Genomic DNA, 25166 nt, shown 5'->3' with positions numbered 1-25166 from the left:
GTTCCTGTCTGTCCCTCTCTCTGTCACTGTGACAAAATAAATAAATAAATTAATTAAGGATCAATGAATTTAAAGAAAATTAATTTAAAAATTTTTTTATTCCTATCTCCCTAGCTCTCTCCCCTTTGGCAACCATCATCTCTATGAGTCTATTTTGTTTTGCTTTGCTTATTTGTTTCTTTTGGTTTTTTAGATTCCACATATAAGTACAATCATATGGTATTTGCCTTTCTTTGACTTATTTTACTTAGCATAACACCCATCCATGTTGTCTCAAACAGCAAGAATTCATTCTTTTTTATTGCTGAATAATATTCCATTTCAGATATATCACATCTTTATCTATTCGTCTACTGGCAAACATTTAGATTGCTTCCATATCTAGATTATTAGTAACACTGCAATGAACATAAGTGGTGCATATCCTTTTGAATTACTGTTTTGGATTTCTTCAGATATATACCCAGAAGTGTAATTTTTGGAAGAATCTCCATACTATTTTCCATAGTGGCTGTACTAATTTACAGTCCTTCCAACAGTGTAAGAGGGTTCCCTTTTCTCTATATCCTCACCAACACTCGTTTGTTGATTTATTGAAGATAGCTATTCTGACAAATATGAGGTAATATATCTTATTGTGGTTTTAATTTGCATTTCTCTGATGATTAGTGACATTGAGCATTTTTTTAATGTGTTAGGCATCTGTATGTCCTCTTTGAAGAAATATCTATTCAGATCCTCTGTCTATTTTTTTTCCTTTTTATTGACCTCTGTCCATTTTCTAATTGAATTATTTCATTGTAAAGTTGTATGAGCTTCTTACATATTTAAAATATTAACCCTTTATTGGATGTATTATTTGAAAATATCTTCTCTCAGTTCAGTAGGTGACCTTTCCATTTTGTTGGTTTCCTTTGCTATGCAAAAAGTTTTTAGTTTGATGTAGTCCTATTTGTTTTTTCTTTTGTTGTCCTTGCCCAGAGACATGCCCCCAAAAAATATTGCTAGGAGTGATGTCAAAGAGCTTACTATTGTTTTCTTCTAGGAGTTTTATGGTTTCAGGTCTTACAATCAACCTTTTAATCCATTTGAGTCTATTTTTTTGTATATGGTATAAGAAAGTGGTCCAATTTCATTTTATTTTTGCATATATGTCTGTCCAGTTTTCCTAACAGCACTTATTGAAAAGAGTGTTCTTGTTTCTTTTGTCATAGATTAACTGACAGCATAAGTGAGAATTTATTTCTGAGCTCTTTATTCTTTTTCATTAATCTACGTATGTATCTGTTTTTATGCCAGTACTATACTTTTCTGATTATTGTAGCTTTATAGTATAGTTTGATGTCAGAGAGCACGATATCTTCCACTTTGTTCTTTCTCAAGATTTCTTTGTCTATTGGATGTCTTTGTGGTTCCACATAAATTTGAGAATTAGTTGTTCTATTCTTTTTTTTTCTGATAATTTCTTTTATTTCTCTTGTAAAACACAGTGGGGATTAAATAGAGTATTGGGTTGGCTAGTTCCAGACTCTTCTTTATTTTCCCCCTGGAGAATTGGGGGGGAAGAGTGTGAATGGAGTATGGTGGAGGGATTCTTTTAGTACACAGGTGTTTCAAGGACAAGCAAACCACTTTATTCCATCTGTGTTCCCCTATCCCACCAGAACTGGTACTTGGAGAGTAGAAGGGGTGAAATCAGTCAGTCACCAGCACTGTCATCAGTGTCACCAGAGAGGTCCAGAGCAGACATCATGGAATCAGACAGCTTACTGGCAAGTTTATCTGTACGCTTCTGCATCTTCTTCTTATTCTTTAGGGAGGATGCCAGAGCCTGGCCCTGCTGCAGGGGATCCATCTCCATGATTTTCTGTATTACTGGGCGGCAGTCCGGTGGGCTGACGTTCCTGGGGTTGTAGTCCACATTGTGCTTAGTCCACCCCATCTGATGACGGTTCGGATTCGTGCAATACCCAGTGACCTCTCCAACCTTAAACACAGTGGATTTATTTTCCAAGGCATCTACTATTTTCAGCATCGGAGAATGGAGTCACTTGATCTCCATTTCGAGCGGGTCCATGTCACCCAAAAGCTCATCGGATTCTCCATTGGCCAAACATTCCATGGTGTCTTCGTTGGCCTGCTCGGTATCCTCAATGTCAAAGACTTCGGTCATCTCCTTAACGATCTCATCACTAAGATGGGTGGGCAGAGTGTGGGTTGCAAGTGGAAGTATGTAGAAGCTTATCTTCCCGCTCACCCAGTCAGCCAGGACCGCTTTGACTACCTCCTCTTGATTGTAAATGCCTCCCTTCTTCTTTCCCAAGCGCTGGGCCACCGCAGTCAGAAAGTGCTCAGTGGTCTGGAACCCAGAGACACCGTAATAGTTGGAAATCTCCTCCAGGTTGCAGCGTTGCAGGATGGTCTCCACTGGGGTCACGGGGTCTGCCAGCTTCTGCACACAGACGCAATTACGCAGAATGGTGCTCACGGCCGAACTGGGTCCTGGGACAATGCCTGGGGTATCCAGCAGCCTGATGAACTTGTCTAGATAGACCTCCTGCATGAACTTAGTGACCCCAGGAACGGCTCCCACACTGCAAGCACGGCTGAGCTTCAGACTATTGATCAGGCTGCTCTTCCCAACATTAGGAAGGCCCACAATGCCCACACGGATATATATGGGTACGCACTTCACCAAGGCGGCAATAGTTCCCCAGAACCCTCATGAGGTTTTCAGCTCCAAAGCAGGCTTTGCTCTTCAGCAGTGACTCAGAGGCCTGTTCCACTGGTACACTGCAATGATTCAGGTTTTTGACCTGATGCTGGGTGCTGGCCTTGAAAGCAACAGTTGGCAGCTCATTCTGATGGTAATCCAGCCACTTCGTCACCAGGTCAATCTTGTTTAAGACCAAGACCAGCTTCTTGTTGCCTTCTGCCTGCAGAACAGCCTCCTCCATCTGGAAGCAGCGGCAGCCCAATGGATCCCTGGCATCTAGAACTTCCAGAATCACATCAGAGTATTCCACCACCTTATGGAATTCCTTGTAATAAGCCTTCCTTGTGGCCTCATCATCCAGCTGAGGAAACATATTTAATTGCTGCAAAGCTTCCTCCTTGCACTCAAACTCCTCCTGGCGTCGCAGGACATCCTGACAGTAGCTTTCCATGGTCCTGCGTCTGTGTCTCTCCTGCTCCCGTGCAGCCTGCTGCTTCTCCCTCATCTCTTCAACCCTCTTCTTCTTTATCCCAGCCTCCCGGTTGGCATGATCATTGCAGGAAACAAACTGGGGAGTGGAGGCCACCTTGAAGGCTGCTTTCTTCCCATTCTTCTTGCAGCCTTTGGAACCTTTATCTGGCATCTTATTTTTGTGTCTAAGTTTCATCATGATGATCCACTTAAAAGGAGATAGGTTCAAAGCTGCAGACTTTCTTCTTCCTCCACTTCCGGCGGGGATCTGAGAGTAGAGGACCACAACACAGCACACTCAGCCCAGACGCTGCTCTCTTGGTTGCTCTATTCTTAAAAGAATGCCATTGGTATTTTAATAGGATTGCTTTTGTTATTTCTTAATGTGTTATAGAGAACCAGGCAAACTGGGAGAAATACTACCTCATGCTAAAGTTTAACATTCAACAAATCTGGTTGTCTGCTCCCATACTGTATGAAATGGAAGTTATAGAGGAAGGACACTATAACAATATTTATTTGGAACTTACTCTGAGCCTACCACTGAAGCAGAAAGCATGGTATACAGTGGACAATAAAATGTTTAAGACATTGCTTTGCCTTTCAGGATTTTGTGTTCTTTAACTTGCTGAAAAGGCAAAACCTACAAATAGATCAGAAATTGTAGAACTGTCTGATCAATGGAATAATCTAAGGATCTTTTTGGTAGATTAGGGGTGGCAGACATGTGATTTAAACCCCTTTCTATCAGACAACAAAAGTGATTCCAAAACATGGTCAATGTAAAATATAGCTCCCTCTCAATATAAGGTAAAGGCATACACACATAAAAAATAAGGTATAATAAAAATAGTCCCTTAGTTCAAATTTAGATCTTATTAACAGGTATTCAGCACTTATTATGTAAACATTTACTACTATATTAAGCATCTAACTACTGATTTTCATTAATAACTAATAATCAGAAACAACATCATGTTGACATTTCTCTTTTCAGCCTAATGAGTTATTTAAATGCCATCATTAGGAGATTTAACAAATCAAAAGAAATTGTTAATATTAAGAATAAAGGAGTTAACAAAAACATTACTTAACATTTCACTAAATTCAACTAGCAGTTCTCAATAAGACAACTTTGACACCTGTCAAGGTCAGCAAAAAATAATCTATTGTATTAACTGTTAAGGCAGTTAATTAATAGAATTCAGCCCAAACAACCAATTCTTGTTTATTCATTAAGTAAAATTGCATTAAGTAATTAAGTTGGAAGTGCAATGGAAATCTGAAGGTTAAGAGTTGGGGAGTTTGTAGAGCAGGTTCTAGGGCAATACAGAAGCAAGAGAATTGCAAGCTCTACCGGTATTTGTTTAGTGATATTTTCTAAGATTTCTGTACAGAGAGGACATCTAGAGTCATTAAATAATTATTTACACAATATGTCTTTGAATACATATTTCTGTGAGTGGTTTCCTTTAAATGTAAATAGACCCTGGCTGGTTGGCTCAGTGGTAGAGTGTCGGCCTGGCGTGCAGGAGTCCCAGGTTCGATTCCCGGCCAGGGCACACAGGAGAAGCACCCATCTGCTTCTCCACCCCTCCCCCTCTCCTTCCTCTTTGTCTCTCTCTTCCCCTCCCGCAGCCGAGGCTCTACTGGAGCAAAGTTGGCCCCGGCGCTGAAGATGGCTCCATGGCCTCTGCCTCAGGCGCTAGAATGGCTCTGGTCGCAACAGAGCAACGCCCCAGATGGGCGGAGCGTCGCCCCATGGTGGGCATGCTGGGTGGATCCCGGTAGGGTGCATGCGGGAGTGTGACTGCCTCCCCATTTCCAACTTCAGAAAAATAAAAAATAAATAAAAATAAAAAATAAATGTAAATATAACTATAACTAATAATGAAGATACTTTGTAGAAGAACTATAAACTCTGAGATTTCTCAAAAAGGTTTTCCTTAAAACTAAATCCAAGACTTCAATTTTTTTTAACTTATTGATTTAGAGCAGCGGTTCTCAACCTGTGGGTCGCGACCCACAGGTTGAGAACCGCTGATTTAGAGAGAAAGAGGAAGGGAGAGAGAAGGGGAGAGAGAAACATTGGTTTGTTATTCCATCTATTTATGCATTCATTGGTTGATTCTTGTATGTGCCCTGCCCAGGGATCAAACCTGCAATCTTGGCATATAGGGACGGTGCTCTAATCAACTAAGTTACCAGACCAGGGCCAAGACTTCTAAATTGATCTCACTCCAAGAATTATTCTTAAAAGCATTGGTAAAAATAATACCCAACTTAAACACATGTATAGTGGCACTAGATAGTAGCACTTTTAAAAATATCACACAAACAGTTCAAATAAGGAAATAACATCCCTCTGTGAACTGAATAATTATTGTTCACAAACTAATGTGGGGACTTGACTATAATCCTTCCTAATAATAGTATTTGTGTTTTCAATTAACAAGCAATATTATGTGGCAAGAATTTTTACTGAGTCTTCTCTGTTGACTAGCACTTGGCAAATTTTTTTCATTTACATGTAGAAGACACTAAGATGGAAAAAGTTTATACGACATCCACCTAGCATTCACTTTGGCACAGGAACCTATCAACAGGCATCAGCTTGTTGGTACCATCAAATGAGTCAACCAAATTGGGAACATTTTATGAAGAAATGTGCTTTAATTAAATCCCAAAGAAATAGCACATAAAATTATTTTATTATAACTTTTAAAAAATAATCCTATGTTCTAGAACAATTTTGGTTGTACAGAAAATCTGCAAAGATAGTTCAGAGTTCCCACATAGTCTGCACAGATTTCCCTATTATTAACGTCTTACTTTAGTATGATACATTTATATAATTAATTGATACATTGTTAATTAAGCCCACGTTTTATTGAGAGGGCTTTAGTTTTTAACTAAAATATTTTTTATTCTCTAGGATCCCATCTAGGAAAACACATCACATTTAGTTGTCATGACTCCTTAGGTTCTTCCTGGCTGACAGTTTCTCATATTTTCCTTGTTGATGACCTTGTTACAATAGTTTTGAGGATTACTAGTCAAGTATTTTGTAGAATGCCTGTCAATTGGGATTTTTTCTCATGATTAGACTAGAATTATAGGTTTGGGGGAGGAAGGCCACTGAGGTAAAGTTGTAACAATTTTTATCCCAACTAGCTCCTGGATAGTCAGATCACTGAGGGAAGAAACCACATCTTATTCTCACCTTTGTATACTTAGTAGGCAGCTGACAAATGTTTGTTGTTTAAGGAGGAGAAAGAGGATGTACACCAAAGGCGGAGGAGGTACATAAACTTTGCAATTTATTAAAATATAAGCACTAGCACTAACAAGGAAACTGTTTATATATTTGCTCAAATTAAAAAATCATGACTGATTCACTAAAGTGTTTTATTCTTTTATTCTGGGAATTTTCTAGTTTGCCTACATTGTTTGGTGAGATAGGACATATTCAGTTAAAAAGAAAAAAGTCAGTTCTTACAAGTAAATCTTGTCTCCTTTACTGCAGTCTCAGAATTGTATAATACTGCTTATGGGGCGTATACATGGTGAAATGGAAAGGGCATAAAAGTCGAAGTCAGGTGGGTCTGGGTTTGAAACCGAGTCTGTCCTTATAAACTGTATAACTGGGCAGATATCTTTGAGTTTGTTTCTTTATGTATAAAATGGAATAACAGTCGGCCTAGCGTGCGGAGGACCCGGGTTCGATTCCCGGCCAGGGCACACAGGAGAAGCGCCCATTTGCTTCTCCACCCCTCCGCCGCGCCTTCCTCTCTGTCTCTCTCTTCCCCTCCCGCAGCCAAGGCTCCATTGGAGCAAAGATGGCCCGGGCGCTGGGGATGGCTCTGTGGCCTCTGCCCCAGGCGCTAGAGTGGCTCTGGTCGCAACATGGCGACGCCCAGGAGGGTCGCAACATGGCGACGCCCAGGATGGGCAGAGCATCGCCCCCTGGTGGGCAGAGCGTCGCCCCTGGTGGGCGTGCCGGGTGGATCCCGGTCGGGCGCATGCGGGAGTCTGTCTGACTGTCTCTCCCTGTTTCCAGCTTCAGAAAAACGCAAAAAAAAAAAAAAAAAAAAAAAAAAAAAAGAAGTAAAATGGAATAACACCTACATGTGGGTAGGTGATAACAATATATGTTTGAATGTTGCAAAGTGACTGACATACTCAAAAAAGGTTATTCCCTTTCTTAGTTATGGTATGTTACACAGAATTGGTATGCTTTAACTATTTATATTCTGGAATAAGTCAGGCTATATATAAACAAACAGAAGATGCTGGTTGTTATTTTTATAGTAGACAAACTCTAAAACAATTTCATGTGCCTTTATATTCTTTCAAGTACTAATAGATGCCTGATATACAGCAGCTACTTAAATGTTTGATAATTCTGCCAAAAGATTTCTTGAACCAAGAGTCAAGAGAATCAAATTCCAGTTTTTATGACTCTGGATTAATTCCCCTTCTTTAGGCCTCAGTTTCTTTACTGAGTAATTAACCTAACAGTCACAGAACCCGAGAGTTGTAAGATATCTTAGTGATCACCTCTTGCCTAAATCACAGAGCCAGTGAATGGCAACAGGGATTGGAATTGGGACTCTACCATTAAGCCATAATTCTTTCGGCATATCATGCTGCTTATGTCTCTTTCACCTTCTTAGCTATAAAATGTTAAAGATTGAGCTACTGATCTTTAGAATATCATCCAATTCTGGAAATACACTAACAACAGCCTAAGTTCTATCTGTATTGAAACCAGAAGATATGGAAGAATAAACAATATTGTCAATAATAATCCTAGTTACATTTTAAAGAAATTATAATATAGACAGCAGAGGGTTAAAATTCTTTCAATTGTGTTGCTATATCAAATACTTAAAAACAGAGAGGCTCTATTTTGAATAGTTTCTCTGACTCCATCTTCTCCATAATTAAATGGAATTATAGTCACTGGCCCACAGAACTTGTAGATTGAATTACTACTATTCTGAGATAGCCAGTTATCTATTATCTTGGCATGCCTTACTGTTCCTAAGAGTACAATGATTTGTTGTTGTTATCCAATGTGATCTCTTTGTAGTATTCCCACTATATCTGCCTAGGAACTTTCCCACTGCTGACTGTTCCTTTCTTTTTGAAACTTAACTGTTGTTCCCTTAACATTCAAAACAACACCTTCTCCTAATTTTGCTTATAATGCAGAGATTCAGAGTATAGCGTACTGGCCAAGAGCATAGACTTTGGATCTAGAATGCCAGAGTTCAAATCCTGGTTCTACCATTCTAACCCTGTGACTTTGGACAGATTTCAATCTTTTCTTTCCTTCTTTTTTAAGTGAGAAGAGGGGAGATAGTGAGACTGACTCCCGTATGCCCCTGAGCGGCAATGCCCCCCATCTGGGCTAATGCTTGCATTAACTGAGCTATTTTTAGCACCTGAGGCTGATGAGGCAATCAAACTACCCTTAGTGCCCAGGCTGATGCTCAAACAAATCAAGCCACTGGCTGTGGGAGGGAAAGAGGAAGAGAAGGGAAAAGGGAGAAGAAGAGAAGTAGATGGTTACTTCTCTTGAGTGCCCTGATGGGAATAGAACTCCAAACGTTCATATACCGGGCCGACACTCTATCCACTGAGCAAACTGGCCAGGGCCAGGTTTAAATCTTTTTTTTTTTTTTTTTTTTTTGTATTTTTCTGAAGTTGGAATTGGGGAGGCAGTCAGACAGACTCCCACATGCGCCTAACTGGGATCCACCCAGCATGCCCACCAGGGGGCGATGCTCCGCCCATCTGGGGCGTCGCTCTGTTGCGACCAGAGCCATTCTAGCGCCTGAGGCAGAGGCCATGGAGCCATCTTCAGCGCCGGGGCCAACTTTGCTCCAATGGAGCCTTGGCTGCGGGAGGGGAAGACAGAGACAGAAAGGAAGGAGAGGGGGAGGGGTGGAGAAGCAGATGGGCGCTTCTCCTGTGTGCCCTGGCCGGGAATCGAACCCGGGACTCCTGCACGCCAGGCCAACACTCTACCACTGAGCTAACTGGCCAGGGCCTTTAAATCTTTTTTTTTCATTTTTATTTTATTTATTCATTTTTAGAGAGGAGAGAGAGAGGGAGAAAGAGAGACAGAGAGGGAGAGAGAGGAGAGACAGACAGAGAGAGAGAAGGGGGGAGGAGCTGGAAGCATCAACTCCCATATGTGCCTTGACCAGGCAAGCCCAGGGTTTCGAACTGGCAACCTCAGCATTTCCAGGTCGACGCTTTATCCACTGTGTCACCATTTAAATCTTAATTGTTTTCCTACCTGGGGTGATTATGAGTTTGGCTTTTTAATTGCTGAATTTTTTTTAATGTTTATTTTATTGATTTTAGAGAGAGAAAGGGATACAACAGGAGAGAGACAGGAACATCTGTTCTTGTATGTGCCCTGACCAGGGATTGAACCAGCAACCTCTGCACTTAGGGATAATGCTCTAACCAACTGAGCTATCTGGCCAGGGCTTTAATTGGTGAATTTTTATTTCACCTTTTAAATCAAATTGTATTGGGGTGACACTGGTTAACATAATTATACAGGTTCCAGATGCCCAATTCTACAATACATCTCTGTACATTGTATTGTTTTCACCCCCAAAAACTTTGTCCATCACTATTTATTCCCTCTACACCCTCCCCTCCCCCATAATTCACTACACTATTAAGTTTTTTTTTGTCCTTTTTTGCTTTATCCCTACACCTCCTTCACCGAATACCCCACTCCCAACAACTGTCAGCCTGCTCTATGTATGAGTCTATTTCTTTTTTGCTTGTTAGTTCATTCTGTTCATTAGATTTCACATATGAGTGAAATAATATGGTACTTGTCTTTCTCTGACTGGCTTTTTTTTTTCACTTCAAATATTTTTTGAGTATTTATTCTAGACCAAGTGTTAAAGGAAGTTATCCTGCTTTCGTGGAGTTTATATATTACAAAGAATCTAAAAATGATAAAAGAAAATATTTTACTCTTTCCTTTGTTTGCTGCCTCTTATATTTTTCAAGTTGATCCTATTGAATATATACCATATCTGGTGAGAAAAATCAGCTTCCATCTTTAATTTGAAGAATCACCTACACCTTTATATCTATAAGGAAAATCTTCTCGTCATCTACTGTATGTCCAGGAAAAATAGCAGCCAAAAGTTTCAAGGCTGGGAAAGAAGTTTCTAAGAAACTCAGATCTCGTTTTGGTCTCCTAAAATTTCATTTTTCTGGTGACAGCTGAATCCAGCTTCTATCTAGGAACGAAGTTGACTATAAGGATCAACTACCTAACATCATCTCTTTATTGTCCCATCAGCTTGTAACATTCTTACTGAGAATGTCCAATTCCAAGCCCACTTGATTTTTAGGAGTTCTGCAGCAGATGTCACAGAGGCTTTCACAGTGCCACTTCTGGGCTGGCACACAGGGTGCCGAAGACTCAGGTGTTTCTTCTTTACTGGATTCCATCTTTAACCAGCTGACCACCAACTAGAGAGAGAGCTCTGACTGGCTTATGTCACTTAGCATAATGATCTCCAGGTACATCTATTCTGTCACAAAAGGTAAATTTCCTTCTTTTTTTTTATATCTGCATTGTGTAACTGTACCACAGCCTTTTCATCCATTCATCTACTGATGGGTACTTGGGCTGTTTCCAGAATTTGGCTTTTGAAAATAATGCTGCAATGAACATAGGGCTGCACATTATTTCTTTGAATCAGTGTTTTGGGCTTCTTAGCACATATTCCCGGAAGTGGGATCACTGTGTCAAAAGGCAGTATGAGATAACTCATACTGCTTTCCACAGAGGCTACACCAATCTGCATTCCCACCAATAATGCACAAGAGTTCCCTTTTCTCCATACCCTTGCCAACACTTGCTGATTTATTGATGACAGCCATTCTGACAGGTATGAAGTGGTATCTCGTTATGATTTTAATTTGATGATTAATGATATTGAGCATCTGTTGGCCATCTGTATGTCCTCTTTAGAAAAGTGTCTATTTAGGTCTTTTGCCCACTTTAAAACTGTACAGCTTCTTTTGGTGTTTTCATGTTGAGTTCCCTACCATGTACCTCTTGGTAGGGAACCATGTGCAGGCCAATGTAAGTAAGACATTGCTTGTGACTGGTCCTCAGCCATCTGTTTGGAGCTACAGGCAATCCACAGTTTGTAGGAGCCTCTGCTGGGCTTAGGTACACGTGGGAAGGACCAAGCTACACACCAAAGCCAGCTTTTACCAGTACCTGGCCTATGGGCCAGTCAATAAAAAGTCCCAAGGCACCCCAAGATCCATCTTCAGCTGCCTCTGCCTGGCTGGCTGCCTGTTAGGCTCTGTCACTGAAAGAGCCTCTAGTGGAGTCAGGGGAATGGGACTATTGGATCTCCCCTGAGGGGGGGTGTAGTCAATCTTCAGGGAAGAGTGGTAGGTGTAGACCTCATACCAGAGTCACAGGTCTCAGTCTGTCCCAAATTTTGCCCCAATCTCAGCAGGGGGAAGCCATTAAGAGTCAGGCAGGTGAGGCCTTGGAGCCTGGAGTGTGGGCCTGTTGGCAGCCAGAAGGGTAGTTCTATTGAATCTCCTGTGAGGGGGAAAGTGCAAGTCAGATTCACAGGAAAGTGGGGGGAATGGCTCCTGCCTCAAAACCAGACAACTAAGTCACTGTCAATCCCTGAGTCAGTCTAGAGACCTCTAATCCCTGGCCAAAGCTGCTGACTCCTTAGCAAGGACTAATCTCCTCAAGATGGTAAAAATTTCTTTCCTCCAGGCTGATGCTGCTTGGAGGGGAGTATTCCACTCCAGAATGATGGAGACTATGGTATGGGACAATGACTCAGCACAGGGATTTTGGAAGGTGTTCCCTCTGTCTCTCCCCAGAGCCGTAAACCAGATTCTCCTCACAAGACTCGAGTCCACTCAGCTTTCTCTCTGCCAGAGCCCTGGTTAAGTGGCTGTGAACAAGACTTTTGTACTGGCCCTTCAGATTCCTTGTCTCTATCTGGCAGACAGAAACCGCATTGCTTTTACAGCTGAATGCTATTGTGGGCACCTCTTATTGGCTCTGGAGCTCTGGGATGGAGAGCCCAGCTCTGGGATGGAGAGCCCTTCTCAGGGGGAATCCCCCTTCCCCTGCTAACAGCTGAGATATCCTTCCAGAACCTAAGCTGTGGCTCACGGGAGCAAGGCCAGCCCTTTTCACATCTCCACACTTCCTACCAGTCTCAATGTGTCTTCCTCTGTGAGTCCTTTGTTATTAAGACTCCTCTTCAGTTAGTCTTCAGTTGGTTTTTCAGGATACGGTTCTTAAATTTAGCTGTAACTCCAGTTTGGTCCTTGGAGAAGGTGGGTGTATCATCCATCTACTCTGCCACCATCTTGGATCCCATATGAGTTGTTAATGTATATAAAAATGCATAGTAAATGTTTTATAGATATTATCTGTTACTTTGGTACTCCTCCTTAATCTCTTCCTTAGCTGTATTTCTTTGACCTCCACATACTCCACCTAGGAGATTCCATCTGCCTTTTTTTTAGTCTATCTAGAAGAGCTTCTTCTTGCTATCTGGTGAATTCCTTCTTAACATTTAAGGTCCAGTTTAAATGTCATTCTCTCTCTGGAGCCTTTCCAAAGATCACCTTCCTCCTCCTTCCCTAGCAGTTAGCTGTTCCTGCCCTTGTGTTTCCAAAGTACTTTGAATATATTTCAAAAAGAGCACTTCTTGCCCTGGTCGGTTGGCTCAGTGGTAGAGCGCTGGCCTGGCGTGCAGAAGTCCCGGGTTTGATTCCCGGCCAGGGCACACAGGAGAAGCGCCCATCTGCTTCTCCACCCCTCCCCCTCTCCTTCCTCTCTGTCTTCCCCTCCCGCAGCCAAGGCTCCATTGGAGCAAAGATGGCCCGGGCGCTGAGGATGGCTCTGTGGCCTCTGCCTCAGGCACTAGAATGGCTCTGATTGCGGCAGAGCATCGCCCCAAGATGGACAGAGCATCGCCCCCTGGTGGGCATGCCGGGTGGATCCCGGTCGGGTGCATGCGGGAGTCTGTCTGACTGCCTCCCCGTTTCCAGCTTTAGAAAAATATTTAAAAAAAAAAAAAAAAGAGCACTTCTTACATTAGATTAAATAAGGTTAAACCATTTGAAATTGCCCACACAGTATTAGACCGTTTTAGATCTATAAATTTAGATCTATAAATACAGCAATTTTACATAATTCATTCTAATAACTTCCCTTTATATTTCTGCTATCCCCTTCCTTCCTGCATTATACTCAACAAGGACTACATGCCATTATTCTTTTAAAAAATACATATATAATACAATATTTTAGGCATACAAAAAATATAAAGAATGGAGAGCTATTTATTCACAAACTAGCCAAAAAAAAAAATTTTACCTATACACATTAGGTCCCCTGTGTGCTCTTCCTAGTATTACTATTTTTTTCTCCCCACCCTATTTTTCAGATACCCACTATCCTTAACTTGATATTTATTGCTACTATGCATTTCTTTGAACATTTATTATGTAAGTATGTTTTCCTAAATAATAATGCATATTAAGCTTTATATAAATGTATTCTGCCATTTGGTTTATTCACTCAACTTTTTGTGAGATTCACCCAAGTTATTATATAGATCTAGCTCATTTATTTTCATTTTTGTATGCAATTCCATTAGGTAAATACCACAATATTTTCATTCTTTTATTGACAGACATTTGGACAAGTTTGAATTTTCTGCTATAATAATGTAGGAATATTTCTGTATATTTCTAAAGGGCATTTTCCTAGAAGTAAAATTATTGGATTATAGGTTATATGGATTTTTGTTTTAATAGATATTGCCACGTTGTTCTTCACTATAGTTTTGCAACTTCTATTTCCATCAATAGTGTCCAAGAGTTCCCTTAACTTCACATTTCCACCAATATTTGGTATTATCAGATTTAATTTTTTTTAATTTATTCATTTTTAGAGAGGAGAGAGGGAGGGAGAGAAAGAGACAGAGAGGGAAAGGGAGGAGAGAGAGACAGAGAGAGAGAAGGGGGGAGGAGCTGGAAGCATCAACTCCCATATGTGCCTTGACTAGGCAAGCCCAGGGTTTCAAACCGGCGACCTCAGCATTTCCAGGTCGATGCTTTATCCATTGCGCCACCACAGGTCAGGCCTAGACTTAATTTTTGCCAATCTAATAGGTGTGAAATGATATCTCATTAAAGTTTTAGTTTGCCTATAAGTAATTACTGGTGAATGGTTAATAAACATTTAAGTTGCCTCTATTATGACTTGTCATTTTTCTATTTATTTGTCTTTTTCTAATCTACATCTAGGAATCCTTTGTTATTACAGATGGTAATATTTGGCTGTTATAATTACCACAAATTTATTCTTTAGCTCTGTGGCTTGTCTTTGAATTTTAAAATTTATGGCATTCATCTTTGCCACTGTATTACATACAGTGGCAGTTAGCAGACATTAATAAATATTTGTTGAATGAATGAGTCAAAAACTGAACACATATGAATTAGATGTTTTAAGCTCCTATATTCCCTTATTTTGAAATTGTGACTTCTATGCCCATTGGGGTTTATAAACGTTTATACTCCCAAATTCATTTAAAAAATTCATTTGTTTTTAAAGAAACAAATTTAATCTGGTTTGGAGACTTTCCATTTTATTAAGACACAGTGACTAAAATAGCCTTTATTCATGTTTGAATGCTCCAGAGGAAATTATATGTAAATATAAGAGTAAAGCAATCATAATAAATAAGAAAAAATTTAGAGATACGCCTATATTACACCAGTGAGTAAGTGACATAGTGATTAAATATATAATACGTACATGCTTTAATTTTAAAAGCTAACATTTGGGACATTTATAAATAAATACCAAGGGGGGGAAATAATGCATCAGCCTTTACATGCTTCAAAATTTAAGGAAATACATGATGACTTACAGTAGAACCAGCAGGAGGTTCAGACAGCACAGAGCCTTAAAAAGGAGGTCATAGGAGACAATGAATCATTCTGGACAAAGCACAAAATCTGTAGTAAGAAAACCTGGTTTTAAGTTGTTCTGACATTTACTACCTTTTTGATATTGGGCATATCATTTAATTCATCTGCAACTCAGTTTGTTGTCATTAAATAGTGCTTATACTGATCTGGCATCCTACCTAACAGGGTTATTATATGTTTCAAATTAAATAGGAAAATGTGTGTGATATCTTTCCTCATCTTCCCTTTTCTCTAATGCCACTTATACTATCCCTGAAACTGTTAGGCAGAATGGATATAAACTCCTCTGGGATGGATATTATATTTGTCTGCTCAGGCTGCCATAACAAATATCACAGGCTGGGGAGCTTAAACAATAGAAACATAGTTCTAGAGGGTAGAAATCTAAGATCAAGGTGTCAGCAGGAACGATTTCTTCTGAGATCTCTCTCCTTGGCTTCTATGGGTGGTTACCTCCTCCTGTCTTCACATGGTCTTTCCTCTATTTCCTAACCTCTTCTTATATAGGATTTCCCTGGTATCTGAAAGTACTGCATTCCTATGAAGCCAAAAGGTGTAAAGTGAAGAAGCAATCACCTTAGGATACATTTTGCTAACAGATGTACAAAATAAATCAAGATAAAGCACAGATGCTCAGAGACACAGATCAAAGCTACAGTGGCTTGATGCTGAGGTACTGAGTTTAAGTAAGTTCCTGGGGAAGGAACTTGGCGGTGCCATTCTCAACGCTCTGGGTACAAGTTGCCTCTGTAATGGCTCACTGCAACAAAAACGCTTAATGCTCCTTTCACTTTTAACTTTTTTTCAAAGCAAAATACCTCTTCATGTTTCTTTCAGCTGAGTACTGCTAATGTAGGTGTTTCGTAAAAGTGAATTGGTTTACCGCAAACTTTCGAAAGCAGGGAATACCTGTAATACAACACCAGTAAATATTGAATTAGAGCCCATCTAAATGACCTCATTTTACCCTAATTACTTCTTTAATGGCCTTACCTTTAAATACAGTAACATTAATGAAGTACTGAAAGTTAGGATTTCAATATATGATTTTGTTCAATATACCAACAGTATAACACACAGTATATACTTAACAGATCATTCCAATAAGCTGTTGGTAACGGCACCTATGGAACTTTCTGCCAAGGAACAATAAGAATTGATCTATCCTAAGAAAACCTTTGTTTTGATAGAGTTTGTAATATTTTAGGATTTAAGAAAAAGGACAAATTTTTACTATTACCTTTCCAAAAGCAATTCTGTGAATCCTTTCCATTTCAGCCTCTATTCTTGAATTATATATGTTAAACTTCCCTTCAGCAATGAACTTGGAGATTTATACGACCACTACATCTACCTCTGAATTTCTGGAGTGTTTACATAGGTATGTAACAGTTAACTTTATATTGCTGTGCAAGAGTTAGTTAAGTATGCATCCTAAATGGTGAGCTCCGTGAGAGAAAGGAGTATATCTTATTTATCTCTGAGTGATCAACAATATTTATTAAATAAAAATAAATTTCTCTAGACCCTAGCCTGTTGGCTCAGCAGTAGTGTCTGCCCGGCGTGTAGAAGTCCCGGGTTAGACTCCTGGTTAGGGCACACAGGAGAAGCGCCCATCTGATTCTCCACCCATCCCCCTTTCCTTTCTTCCTATTTCTCTCTTCCCCTCCCGCAACCAAGGCTCTATGGGAGCAAAGTTGACCCGGGCTCTGAGGACAGCTCCATGGCCTTCACCTAAGGCGCTAGAATGGCTCCTGCAGAAACAGAGCAATGCCCCAGATGGGCAGCATCACCCCCTGGTGGGCATGCCGGGTGGATCCTAGTCGGGCACATGCAGCAGTCTGTCTGACTGCCTCCCTTCATTTAACTTTGGAAAAATACACACACATACACATACACACACACACACAATTTTTTTCTCTAAACCTGAAGCACACTTCAGGAAAATAAAATTTCTGAAACAAAGGAGGAGCAGCAGGAAAAGTGGCAAAGATGTTGGGTTCAGCTTGGGATGGATTGACTTTAAAATGATACAGAACTAAAAAAAATTAAAAATAAATAAATAAATAAAATTATATGGAACTATTTGTGAAGCTGACTGTAGGTAGCTAAATATATAGATCTCACACTCAGAAGAGATTCTTGACTGTAGATAGAAATTTGAGTCATGAATACATAAATGTCACTGGACGCCAAGTGAGTGAATGAGATTGCAAAGGGAGTGCAGAGAAGAAAGCCTAAGACCAGAGAGAGGCAAGAGAAAGGAAGCTCTCATCCAAACAACACTTGAGATGAGGTCGCCAGGGAGGAACAAACACAATGAACTGCACGTAGGCCAAAGGAAAAGATGGTTTGAGGAAGTGGGAATAATTATGAATATGAATGCTGCTGTAAGGCCTTTGCCTGGTGTTAGCAATAAGAAAACTGGTGACCCTGATCAAGCAGTTTCAGGGATTCTGCCACTTACTGTGTGATTAGGACAAGTTTCTAAAACTTTAAATATCACTTTCATTTGTAACAACAAAACAACAAAGACTATTATCTTCTCATGAGTGTTTTATAGATTAAATACATAGCAACAATAAAACTATACATATACAGCCTGGCCTGTGGTGACGCAGTGGGTAAAGCATCAACTGAAATGCTGAGGTCACCAGTTCGAAACCCTGGGCTTCCCTAGTCAAGGCACATATGGGAGCTGATGCTTCTTGCTCCTCCCCCCTTCTCTCTGTCTTTCTCTCTCTCTCTCTTCTCTCTAAAATAAACAAATAAAATCTTTAAAAAAAAAAACTAGGCCTGACCAGGTGGTGGCGCAATGGATGGAGCGTCGGACTGGGATGCTGAAGGACCCGGGTTCAAGACCCTGAGGTCGCCAGCTTGAGCGCAGGCTCATCTGGCTTGAGAAAAAACTCACCAGTTTGGACCCAAGGTTGCTGGCTCGAGCAAGGGGTTACTCAGTCTGCTGAAGGCCCGTGGTCAGGGCACATATGAGAAAGCAGTCAATGAACAACTAAGATCTCGCAAGGAAAAACTGATGATTGATGCTTCTCATCTCTCTTCATTCCTGTCTGTCTGTCCCTCTCTCTGACTATCTCTCTGTCCCATTAAAAATTAAAAAACAAAAACTACACATATACATGTATGTATAATATATAGAATTCCTACAATGTGCTAGACATTGTGTAGAGCTCTTTAATACAGACTACCTCATTTTAAAAAAAATCACTAAAATCTTACCCAACAGGTACTGTTATCATTCCTATCTTCAGATGAGAAAACTGAAGTTTATTATAATTAAGTGATGGAGATTAAAACCAGAATGCAATGACAAAGTGAGAATAAGAAAAGTTTATATATCGAATGTATATAACTCAAGAAGTTTGAGTCAAGGGTAGGCAGGGAACTAAGTGGTACCTGGAGGGAAATATGGACTTTAAGACTTTATCTATAAGATTCATTTCAAGATGAGAGACTTCTAAGCAGACTTATATATTAAAGAGAGAGAGAGAGAGAGAGAAAACCTGAAGAGAGGAAGAAGTTGAAGGCAATGAAGGTAGGGATGTTGGGGGGGGGGGTTGTCCGAGATTTAGCCTTCGGTAAGATGTGAAGGAAAATATAGGCAGAATTTAAGGAACAGGTTTGAATAAGACCTCACAGAGAAGAGAGCAAAGAAATGATCAGGTTTTGAAGGCCCAATGGCAGCAATTTGTATAACTGTGATTTTTTCCCCCCAACAGGGTACAGTAGAGCTAGTATAGGCAAGAAGAGAGAAGTTAGCTTGGGATTTTACCCAGACAGAGTTAGAAGGACAATGGAGCAAGTGAATGAAGGATAATGACAAAAGAGTGAATGAAATAAGTGGTAGACTAAAAAAATAAAACTGGGTAGGGAAGGAAGTAAAGATAGGTCTCAGTGAGATCAGAGAATAGATCTAGTGGGGACAAAGGCAAAGATCAGGTAGAAGGAGATATTTTGAATAAAATTGCAAGTCTTCATTTAAAACTCCAGAGGTTGACCATTTCTGGGTGATAACAAGGTCCATGGTGTAACAATGGGAATTGATTAGCTAAAAAAAATGAACAGAAATAGAGTTGAAAAGCAAGACTGTGTGCTAGGTCCTAAAACAGAGAAGATCTATATACAAGAAGACAAGAGTGTTATAGCCCTTGTGTCGGAGAGCACAGGGATTTTAAAGAGATGGAAAGACAATGGTCTAGAAATAGTGGTTCATAAAAACTACAGTCAGCCTTATCTCTCTCCTTCTGCACATCAGTGGTGTGGGAGAATGAGCTGTGCCCAAGTGATACTGCTTTTCATCACTCAGGAGAGAGCCTGGCTTCCATCTAAGGCCAGAATACACTCCAAAAAATCCATTAAAATTGTGAATAATGTAGGAAATTGGAGTTTCAGAGAACAACTGGAAAGGTCTGAGAGGGAGCAAACAAGCAGAGAGCAAATAAGTTAGGGGACAGGGAAAGGGAGAGGAAGCTGAGTCAGCACAGGAATAATAGTACAGAATACATGATTGGAGGGAGTGGGCCAAAGATAATAGATGATAAGATTTGCTGAGATTATGTGGGCATAAGGTTATCAAAATACATACAGTAATTAGTTCTACCATAGTGGCTAGGGAGTCAGCACTCTGGCCTTGGCAATGGTTTGGTTAAATTCCCTCATTTACAGACTTGGGAGTTGAGGGCTATCATTATTTAAAGTGCTTTGCACATAGTATCTTAGTTAAAATCTTATACCTCTTCTCCTCATTTTATAAATGAGGGAACTGAGGGTCAGAGAGGCAAGGTGACCAGCCCTTGGTTCTTTAATTAATATTAGTGACACTGAGGAACCTAGGCTTTTTAAGATCTAAATCAGTATGGCAGTATTAAAAAGAATCTGAAATCAGAGCAGCTTTGATCACTTTCTACCATGAGATCTTTTATGTTTCTTAACTTCACTAAGCCTATCTACCACACAAGGTTAATGTAAAGATTAAACTACAAGTACAAAACAAATCTTAACACTTAAATCCAAAAATTTCTGAATTAATGCTTATAAATTTTACAGGTAGGAAACTGAGGTAGTGCGAGAGGTTGTACAATCTATCCCATCTCCCTAGCCACATTTCTCATTACTCACAGAAATACAATACTCAAACCTATGGCAACTATCAATTTTTAACAAACATATCTTATACTTTCCCTAATTGGTATCATCACCTAAATTATTTAATATATTGAAATTTGTTCTCCAAGACCTAAATGAAATTCATCTTGAGTGGGATTTCTAACCTTGTTTACAAATGTTGAGCATGATGGCTGGCTTCCTCCTCTGAATTCTGATATCACTTTGCTTTTCCCTCCCATAGAGTACTTATTGCCTTATAATTCAGGTTAAGCATGAAAATATTTCATTTCTGTCAGCAGAGGTGAAGTTCCTTAAAGGTAGCTGCTTTGCTTCTATAAAGTGCCAATTGCTTTTCTAGTAATTATGCACACACACATTATTTCATACAATCGTTGTGACATCCTATAAAATAGGAATTTATTTTTTACAGATAAATATCCTGAAAATCACAGAAGTTAAACAATTTGCTTACAGTCCTAATGCTTAGATAGATCTTACTGTTTCCTATCCATCTACTAATCATCAGGAAAAAACCTCCATTGTCTTTGTCATTAAGTATTAGCAGAAAAGATTTGATATAGGGCATTTGCCCTCCTACTTTCCAAGACTAAGAAGAGACTCTTCAAAGCAAACAGAATGATTAATATGAGTCCTGAATAAAGATGAAGAGATCAGAAGCCTGCTTCCAGGAGAGAAAAGTAAAAAACCATTACTTTTCTACTCTCGTGTTTAAAAACTCCTTCTCCTTTGAAGTTTATGCCATCTGGCTGTATCACTCGCTGCCCTTCTCCTCGTGTTGTCTACCACCTTCCTGATTAATCCCCTATATTCACTGAACTTGGGTCACAATAGTCTCTCCCGCCCACATTCTAGCTTCCTAAATCACTTCACTATCCACACAGAAGACTCATTCCATAAAAGAGCCTCATAGTTCCTTTGCTCAGCTTCACTGACCTTCACCTCTGCTGTACTTCAGCTACTCACATAGAGACCCACAACAGCTCCACATTTGAAAAGTTAACTCCAATATTCCATTTTATGACCAAACCCTCCTTTCTTCTAACTTACTTCCACCACATTGGCTCACTGACCTAACTCAAGAAGTCACAAAATCTTCAAAACTGGACTCATCATCTAGTGTTTCCTGTCTAGTTAACATCACCACCCTCCCTCTAGTCACCCAAATCCAAAACCTGAGCATTGTGCTAGACTCTTCACCCTATCTCATCTGCATATCCAATCAATCATAAAGCCTTTATTCCTTTCTCCTCATCCCTGTGACCACATTTTTAAAATGTTATTTAACCATGTCTCAGTGATTTTTTAAAAATCACTCACTAAATTAATTTCAAGATACTTACACATACAATGTCTACCATAATGTGGCCTCTGCCTCTATTTCCAGCTTCACAATCTACCACTTATGTCTTCACTGTTATATTCTTAGCAGTTCCAAATTGCTTGTGATTCTCCACGCAAGCTATTCCTTTTCTCACATCCATGACTTTCCTCAAGGTGCTTTCTCTATTTGAAGCATACTTTTTATTCATCTTTGCCTGACTTATTCCAACTTACCAATTAGATTTGAGTCAGGTATCATCTCTTCCCAAACCCTTCCCTAAAGTCCTAGGCTAGTGTAAGCACCCTAACCTTAGAGCATTATATGCATAGCTCTTAACACTTATACCTAGATGACTGATTTTGGCATTTAGTTTACACGGCTGCACAAAAATTTGAAATCTATCTTACTCATCTTTGTACACAGTACATGGCATAGTCCCTGACACACAGTAGATGCATAAATGTAAAGGTTAGCACATGTTGAACTTAAATTTTCAGTGGGATAGTCACACCAGTTCTTTCTCACAGCTTTTAGGATTTCCTACCATTAACTCCAAGTCCTATGAAGGAAAGGAACCAGAGCCTTTCCTGAGTCTGTACAGTTCTGTACAGAATAGTGTTATACAAATTTTTATTCAACTTACATACCAGAAAAAAAAAAGTTAAAAAAAATGCTGGTAAGTGAGCAACAAAAAAATGTTCTTTTTCATAGTAATTTTGTGCCTTCTGCAGGCAGTTAGAAATAGAGCATAGAGCTCAATAAAGCATTTCCCTTTCCAACAAAATATCAAACTGCAGTTTGGCACCAAACTGAGTCTCAATCCTTTTTCAGAGTAAAAATAATAAACTCTTCTATTTGCATGGTGCATTGCGACACTTTGATATACATTAGATCATTTGATAAAGTATAGACATTTTAAAAATGAGGGAAAACCCCAAAGTTTCCACAAAATAGAATTTCTTTTAGTTGTTTGAACAAACAGTACTAGACTTTTTTTTTTTTTTTTTTTTTTTAAGCAGGCCAATCCTTGGGGCCAAGGAGATTCTTGGAGAAACTTAATAGTTTTTCTCACATTAAGACGCTCTCCTTTAAAGGGATATCAGCAAACTAGAGCTCATTCAGAAATGGATCAGAGAACCACAACATACAGTAATCAAGTGAAGAAACTGGAATTAGGGAAGAGAAGATAAGACACCAAGGATATGATTACTATCTTCAGGTATCTTTTCTTTTAATTAAAAAAAATTTCCATGATATGAGAGAGAGAGAGGAAGGAAGAGGGAGAAAAAGAGAAAGAGTAACAGAAGCATTAACTGATTGTTTCACTTAGTTGACTGAGGGCTTCTCCTACGTCCCTGATTGGCAGGGCGGGGGGGTGGGGGTTTGAACCCGTCGATCTCTGGTGAACCAGAGGTCCAGGTTTTATCCACTGAGCCACCCGCCAGGGCACTAACTTCAGCTATCTTAAAAGGAGTCCACAGGAAAAAGAACTAGGAAGAATGGGCAACAGCTGTTTCTTTATACATATATACATACACACACACTTCTAAAAACCAAAGCTGTCCAGGTACAGAATGCGTTTCTTGGGAAGAGATTAGTTTCCCATCACTGGAGAAGGTGTTCAAACAGGCTGATCAAATTATCAGAGTAGAATTTCGGATTTTCAAAACTACTTTGGCATAAGATGGGAGAAAGGGACTCGAAATAACTTTTGAATTCCCTTCCAGTCTGGAGATGTTCTGGGATTCAGCCATCTCCTGGAAACCTTCTTTCGTTCCTCTCGGTGCTGGTCCACGGCTCTGCCCCAGTGTCCGGCCATCCCGGCAGCTCACTCACCTGGGTGCCCAGCGCCCCCGCCCCCACCCCACAGTCTGAGGTCTGAAACCTACACTCCCCGGCACACGCGAGTTGTCCCGGCGCAGCTGTCGCCGCCGGAGCCAGCTCAGAGGACCGCTGCTGACAGCTCCGAACCCTTCGTACCGCGGACCCTCCGTTGGGCCACGCCGCCCGACGACCTCAGTCCTCTACTCCGAACGGGGACCCGGACTCACAGGCATCTCTTAGCTCTTGTGTCCGCGAAGATCCACAGACCCGCGCGCAGACTGACAACCACTCTACTCCCGGTCCTCGGCTTAAAGCCAGCCCTCCCCGGCCGACCCCAGCCCCGCCCGCCTGGACAGAGCGAGCGGCTCCCGCACCGACCGCCCCGCAACGCCGAACCTCCAAAGGCCCCCGTTCCTTGAGTTTTCCGTGCCGGGGCCCCCAGGGTGCCACTACCGCGTCAGGCCGCCCGGCTGGACCCTGGGACCCACCGCCCCGGTCGCGGATGCAGAACCGGCCGCGGGGGCTCAGGGCCGGGCTGACAAGGTGAGGAAGGGCCGCGGCCGTTCTCGGACCACCGACAGGCCGACCGGCCCCGACAGACAGACAGACAGCGGGTCCGGAGAGGTGGGAACACCAGGCCGGCAGGTCCCGCCGCCGCCTCCTCGCCCGGGGCGGCCCCTAGTCACCCGGGACCCTCTGGGAGCGGGCTGTCCCGGTTAGCGGAGGCGGGCGCTAAGGCGCTTACCTGCGGGCGCGGGGCAGCGCGGGGCGGCTCACTCCCTTCCCGCCGCCATGTTTCCCCTGCGTAGGGAGCGAAAGAGGACGCGAGAAGGGGGCGGGTGGAGGCGGCTCCGGAGGGCGGCTGGCGGGCGAGACGCGGGGGGCTCGATCCAGGCGGCGGCGGCGGCGCAGCTGAGGCGGGGAGGGGCGGGGGGCGTCCTGGGCGGGGCGGCGGCTCCCCGGCCCCGCCCCTCCCCTCCCGCCGCGAGGTGGCGCGCGCCTCCGCCGTCAGGCTCGCGCGCGGGGGGCCGGCAGTGGGGGGCGGGGGAGGGCGGGGCGCTGTGGTGAGGGCGCCGCAGAGCGGCCGAGCCCCGCCAGCACTGGCCGCTTCCCGCTTTCCGCTCCGGGGCCCGGTTCCGCCCCCTGACCGGTTCTCCGCGCGGCGTCTCAAGGATGGGTAAAACCCAGCCCTGAAGAAAGCTTGGAGACTCGGGTTCGAATCCCACCGCCGCGTGTCTCCCACCGCCGCGTGTCATCCACCCCAAGGCCACGCGTGAGCCCATGGGAGATGGCGGCACCGAGAGCGGTCAGGTCTCGGCCGGCTGAGGCGAGGCGCCGCCTCGGGCGAACATCACGCACTCTCCTCTTTATTCGTGACCAGCTGTGTGATGGATGACCTTGAGCGTGTAACCTCACACCTCTTCCCTAGGGCCCTCGTCTCTAACGTGATAGCACTTAATCCAGAGTACTGGTGAGGGGATAAAACAAGTTAATGCTTGTAAAGGCCACGGAGCAGTGCCAGGATCTAGTAAGTCAATACCGTATATAAGCTCCACGGTGCTTCCTCGGTTCACCCATTCAGCAGTACTCTTTGCTACTCTCCTCTGGTGAACCGCCACCTCCACCCCGGGTTGGTCCTAT

General features: G+C 41.8%; 1 protein-coding gene and 1 pseudogene across 3 annotated transcripts in view; both read right to left on the bottom strand.

Moving 5' to 3' along the window:
• Nucleotides 1-24441, bottom strand: part of SCMH1 (Scm polycomb group protein homolog 1) — a 167455-nt gene extending 143014 nt beyond the window's left edge. For 2 of the 3 annotated variants that reach the window (XM_066269491.1, XM_066269489.1), the window contains exon 1: nt 24271-24441. The gene's annotated coding sequence lies outside the window, so the exon portion shown is untranslated. The remainder of the gene's footprint in view (nt 1-24270) is intronic. The other variant, XM_066269494.1, reaches the window with a different exon arrangement.
• Nucleotides 1468-3499, bottom strand: LOC136329117 (guanine nucleotide-binding protein-like 3-like protein pseudogene; annotated as a pseudogene).
• Nucleotides 24442-25166: the final 725 nt, after the last annotated feature.

Source organism: Saccopteryx bilineata, chromosome 3 (genome assembly GCF_036850765.1).
Source record: "Saccopteryx bilineata isolate mSacBil1 chromosome 3, mSacBil1_pri_phased_curated, whole genome shotgun sequence".
Taxonomy (NCBI): Eukaryota; Metazoa; Chordata; class Mammalia; order Chiroptera; family Emballonuridae; genus Saccopteryx; species Saccopteryx bilineata.
The sequence above is the reverse complement of the archived record's forward strand: the minus strand, read 5'-3'. Positions and strand labels throughout refer to the sequence as shown.